We start from the raw sequence: 6000 nt of genomic DNA, 5'->3' as shown, positions 1-6000 counted from the left end.
TGCCGCGATCCAGTGCTGTGAAACTCCCAGGTGGCAGGAATCTTTCTTGGGGTATAGACTGGAGCAGGATCTGCTGTTTCTTTTCCCCAAGGAATGAGAAGGTAGATGGACTTTAATTAACAGTGTTTCATGTTCTGTCGCTTAGGGGAAGAGTGCCTAAAAAGGGGATATTAAACAGACTGTATACCTCTCCTTCAGGGCCGACAGGCTTGAAACTGACTTTTTGGGGACCAGTCAGTGACACCTGCATGTTTTATTTGCCAAAGGCTTGTGTTGAGGAAATGACTCCAAAGACAGCCAATAATCCAAGTATGAAGTTTAATCGGAGAAACACAACCTGGGGTCCGACCGTCCCAGAGGTTGCTCACCAACTGCCACCTCTGGAATGGTAAATGCTCTCCATTCTAAATGAAATTCACATCATAAAACATCCTTCCCTGTTCATCAACAAAGCAACTATGAAAACAAAAGGGAACAAAACAATAAAAAATATAAAAAAATAAAGTTTATGACAAGTTCATTATTAAACATACGCCTCCCAAAAGAGCCTTAAATGATTTATCTAACATAGTCTTTCAAATAAGAAGGTGGCTTCCTAATCCTTCTCCCCAAAACAGGACTCCTCCCACACACACCACTCTGGTCCTCAAAATCACTGTGCAGAGCATCACTAGACATCCCACTCACTACTTCATCATCACTCATAAACATCAAACCTGAGCAACAATCATCAACACTCCCCTCTGTCATGCCGCCCTTCTGATACAACGCCACATTCCGGAAGTTCCACCTTTCCCCATTCTCCAAGATCACAAAATATGTTCTGACCCGTTGGACCTTAACCCGTTCTGTGCCTTGGACGAGGTGACCTCGTCCAAGGCTACAGTTCCCGTGTGCCTTGGACGAGGTCACCTCGTCCAAGGCACACGGGAACTTGGGGGAGCACTAGCGCCCCCCCGTGCACCCCCCTCCCATCCCCAAGGCGGGGATGGAAGGGGAAGACCTTCCTCTTCCACCACCGACCACCCCCCACTCCCCCCTGTGACGTCAGCGCGCGAGCGCGCGCTGATTTGTCACAGGGGCCTCAGAGCTTCCAGCGCGATTGAAAGAGAAATGCAAAGCATTTCTCTTTCAATCACGTGGGGGAGGCCCGGAGGGGCTTCAAAGGGAAGGAAATGTATTTCAGCAGAAACCTCTAGGCACCAGGGATCTTTTTTTTTTTTTTTTTTTTTAGGTGGGGAGCAACCCCTTAGGCAAGGGTCGCTCCCCTAGGGGGCAAATTATATTTAGGCCATTTCTGCCCAGATTGGCCTATTTTGATGAGGCCAATCTGCCCCAAGGGGGGCAGAAACCACTAGACACCAGGGAGTTTTTTCTTTGCGTGAATTTCACGCAAGGGGAGCGACCCCTTAGGCAAGGGTCGCTCCCTGGGGGGGGGGGGGGGGGAGGGAATTATTTTAGGCCATTTCTGCCCCCCTCTAGGTGGCAGGGCAATTTTTTTTGTGTGTTTTGTTTTTGTTTGTTTGTTTATTTAGAGGTGGGGAGCGACCCTGGGGGGCAAATTGTATTTAGACCATATCTGCCCCCCTTGGGGGCAGATTGGCAGATTTTAGGTAAATCTGCCCCCAAGGGGGCAGAAACCACTAGGCACCGGGGATTTGTTTTTTGGCGCCAATGTCACGCAGGGGGAGCGACCCCATAGGCAAGGGCAAATTTATTTTAGGCCATTTCTGCCCCCCCGGGGAAAGATCGGCCTATTAGGCCGATCTGCTCCCTGGGGGGCAGAAACCTCTAGGCGCCAGGGATTTTTTTTTTTGTGTTTTTTTTTTTGTTTGTTTGTTTTTTTAGAGATGGGGAGCGACCCATCAGGCAAGGGTCGCTGCCCTGGGGGGCAAATTGTATTTTGACCATTTCGGCACTAGGCACCGGGATTTGTTTTTTGGCGCCAATGTCACGCAGGGGGAGCGGCCCCGTAGACAAGGGTCGCTCCCGGCCAGGGGGGGTTTGGGGGGAGTCAAATTTATTTTAGGGCATTTCTGCACCCCCACTGGGGCCGGCTGAGCTAGAGGCCAAAATCCACAGGTAGGCACTTTGCAAAAAACACCTCTGTTTTCTGTGAAAAAATATGTTGTGTCCACGTTGTGTTTTGGGCCATTTCCTTTCGTGGGCTCTAGGCCTACCCACAGAAGTGAGGTACCATTTTTATCGAGAGACTTAGGGGAATGCTGGGTGGAAGGAAATTTGTGGCTCCTCTCAGATGCCAGAACTTTCTGTCACCAAAATGTGAGGAAAATGTGTTTTTTTAGCCATATTTTGAGGTTTGCAAAGGATTCTGGGTAACAAAACCTGGTCAGAGCCCCACAAGTCACCCCATCTTGGATTCCCCTGGGTTTCTAGTTTTCATAATTCGCTGGTTTGCTAGGTTTCCCCAGGTGCCGGCTGAGCTACAGGCCAAAATCCACAGGTAGGCAACTGTTTTCTATGAAAAAAGTTGATGTGTCCACGTTGTGTTGTGGGCCATTTCCTTTTGTGGGCGCTAGGCCTACCCACACAAGTGAGGTATCATTTTTATCAGGAGACTTGGGGGAACGCTGGGTATAAGGAAATTTGTGGCTCCTCTCAGATTCCAGAACTTTCTGCCACAGAAATGTGAGGAACATGTGTTTTTTAAGCCAAATTTTGAGGTTTGCAAAGGATTCTGGGTAACAGAACCTGGTCAGAGCCCCACAAGTCACCCCATCTTGGATTCCCCTAGGTCTCAAGTTTTCATAAATGCACAGGTTTGGTAGGTTTCCCTAGGTGCCGGCTGAGCTAGAGGCCAAAATCTACAGGTAGGCACTTAGAAAACAGAGCTGTTTTTTGCAGTCAAAAAATGGGATGTGTCCACGTTGTGCTTTGGGGCATTTCCTGTCGCGGGCACTAGGCCTACCCACACAAGTGAGGTATCATTTTTATCGGGAGACTTGGGGGAACGCTGGGTGGAAAGACATTTGTGGCTCCTCTCAGATTCCAGAACTTTCTGCACCAGAAATGTGAGGAACATGTGTTTTTTTAGCCAAATTTTGAGGTTTGCAAAGGATTCTGGGTAACAGAACCTGGTCAGAGCCCCACAAGTCACCCCATCTTGGTTTCCCCTAGGTCTCTAGTTTTCACAAATGCACAGGTTTGGTAGGTTTCCCTAGGTGCCAGCTGAGCTAGAGACCAAAATCTACAGGTAGGCACTTTGCAAAAAACACCTCTGTTTTCTTTCAAAAAATTGGATGTGTCCACGTTGCGCTTTGGGGCATTTCCTGTCGCGGGCGCTAGGCCTACCCACACAAGTGAGGTAACATTTTTATCAGGAGACTTGGGGGAACGCTGGGTGGAAGGAAATGTGTGGCTCCTCTCAGATTCCAGAACTTTCTGCCACAGAAATGTGAGGAACATGTGTTTTTTTAGACAAATTTTGAGGTTTGCAAAGGATTCTGGGTAACAGAACCTGGTCAGAGCCCCACAAGTCACCGCATCTTGGATTCCCCTAGGTCTCTAGTTTTCAGAAATGCACAGGTTTGGTAGGTTTCCCTAGGTGCCGGCTGAGTTAGAGGCCAAAATGTACAGGTAGGCACTTTGCAAAATACAGCTGTTTTCTGTCAAAAAATGGGATGTGTCCACGTTGTGCTTTGGGGCATTTCCTGTCGCGGGCGCTAGGCCTACCCACACAAGTGAGGTATCATTTTTATCGGGAGATTAGGGGGAACGCTGGGTGGAAGGAAATGTGTGGCTCCTCTCAGATTCCAGAACTTTCTGCCACAGAAATGTGAGGAACATGTGTTTTTTTAGCCAAATTTTGAGGTTTGCAAAGGATTCTGGGTAACAGAACCTGGTCAGAGCCCCACAAGTCACACCATCTTGGATTCCCCTAGGTCTCTAGTTTTCACAAATGCACAGGTTTGGTAGGTTTCCCTAGGTGCCAGCTGAGCTAGAGACCAAAATCTACAGGTAGGCACTTTGCAAAAAACACCTCTGTTTTCTGTAAAAAAAATTGGATGTGTCCACGTTGCGCTTTGGGGCATTTCCTGTTGCGGGCGCTAGGCCTACCCACACTAGTGAGGTATCATTTTTATTGGGAGACTTGGGGGAACGCTGGGTGGAAGGAAATGTGTGGCTCCTCTCTGATTCCAGAACTTTCTGCCACAGAAATGTGAGGAACATGTGTTTTTTTAGCCAAATTTTGAGGTTTGCAAAGGATTGTGGGTAACAGAACCTGGTCAGAGCCCCACAAGTCACCCCATCTTGGATTCCCCTAGGTCTCTAGTTTAAAAAAAAATGCACAGGTTTGGTAGGTTTCCCTAGGTGCCGGCTGAGCTAGAGGCCAAAATCTACAGATAGGCACTTTGCAAAAAACACCTCTGTTTTCTTTAAAAAAATTGGATGTGTCCACGTTGCGCTTTGGGGCATTTCCTGTCGCGGGCACTAGGCCTACTCACACAAGTGAGGTATCATTTTTATTGGGAGACTTGGGGGAACGCTGGGTGGAAGGAAATGTGTGGCTCCTCTCTGATTCCAGAACTTTCTGTCACCGAAATGTGAGGAACATGTGTTTTTTTAGCCAAATTTTGAGGTTTGCAAAGGATTCTGGGCAACAGAACCTGGTCAGAGCCCCACAAGTCACCCCATCTTGGATTCCCCTAGGTCTCTAGCTTTAAAAAATGCACAGGTTTGGTAGGTTTCCCTAGGTGCCGGCTGAGCTAGAGGCCCAAATCTATAGGTAGGCACTTCGCAAAAAACACCTCTGTTTTCTTTCAAAAAAATTAGATGGGTCCACGTTGCGTTTTGGGGCGTTTCCTGTCGTGGGCGCTAGGCCTACCCACACAAGTGAGGTATCATTTTTATCGGGAGACTTGGGGGAACATAGATTAGCAAAACAAGTGTTATTGCCCCTCGTCTTTCTCTCCCTTTTTTCCTTCCAAATATAGGAGAGTGTGTAAAAAAAAGACATCTATTTGAGAAATGCCCTGTAATTCACATGCTAGTATGGGCACCCCGGAATTCAGAGATGTGCAAATAACCACTGCTCCTCAACACCTTATCTTGTGCCATTTTTGGAAATACAAAGGTTTTCTTGATAGCTATTTTTTACTCTTTATATTTCAGCAAAAGAATTGCTATATACCCGGTATAGAATGAAAACGCACTGCAGGGTGCAGCTCATTTATTGGCTCTGGGTACCTAGGGTTCTTGATGAACCTACGAGCCCTATATATCCCCGCAACCAGAGGAGTCCAGCAGACGTAACGGTATATAGCTTTCGATAATCTGACATTGCAGAGAAAAGTTACAGAGTAAAACGTAGAGAAAAATTGATGTTTTTTTCACCTCAATTTCAATATTTTTCTTTTTCAGTTGTTATTTTCTGTAGGAAACCCTTGTAGGATCTACACAAATGACCCCTTGCTGAATTCAGAATTTTGTCCACTTTTTCTGGGATCCAGCATTGGTTTCATGCCCATTTCTGTCACTGACTGGAAGGAGGCTGAAAGCACAAAACATTGCAAAAATGGGGATGTCCCAGTAAAATGCCAAAATTGTGTTGAAAAATTGGGTTTTCTGATTCAAGTCTGCCTGTTCCTGAAAGCTGGGAAGCTGCTGAGTTTAGCACCGCAAACCCTTTGTTGATGCCATTTTCAGGGGAAAAACCACAAGCCTTCTTCTGCAGCCACTTTTTCCCATTTTAAAAAAAAATACGAAATTTTCACTGTATTTTGGCTAATTTCTTGGCCTCCTTCAGGGGAACCCACAAAGTCTGGATACGTCTAGAATCCCTAGGATGTTGGGAAAAAAGGACTCAAATTTGGCTTGGTTAGCTTATGTGGACAAAAAGTTATGTGGGCCTAAGCGCGAACTGCCCCAAATAGGCAAAAAAAGGCCTGGCACAGGAGGGGGAAAAGGCCTGGCAGCAAAGGGGTTAAAAGGGCCCTAGAACTTGCCCAAACCTCCTTGAACCCTTCCCGATATCACTTT

The sequence above is a fragment of the Pleurodeles waltl genome, chromosome 7, assembly GCF_031143425.1.
Source record: "Pleurodeles waltl isolate 20211129_DDA chromosome 7, aPleWal1.hap1.20221129, whole genome shotgun sequence".
NCBI classification, from domain to species: domain Eukaryota; kingdom Metazoa; phylum Chordata; class Amphibia; order Caudata; family Salamandridae; genus Pleurodeles; species Pleurodeles waltl.
This window is presented reverse-complemented; position numbering follows the sequence as displayed.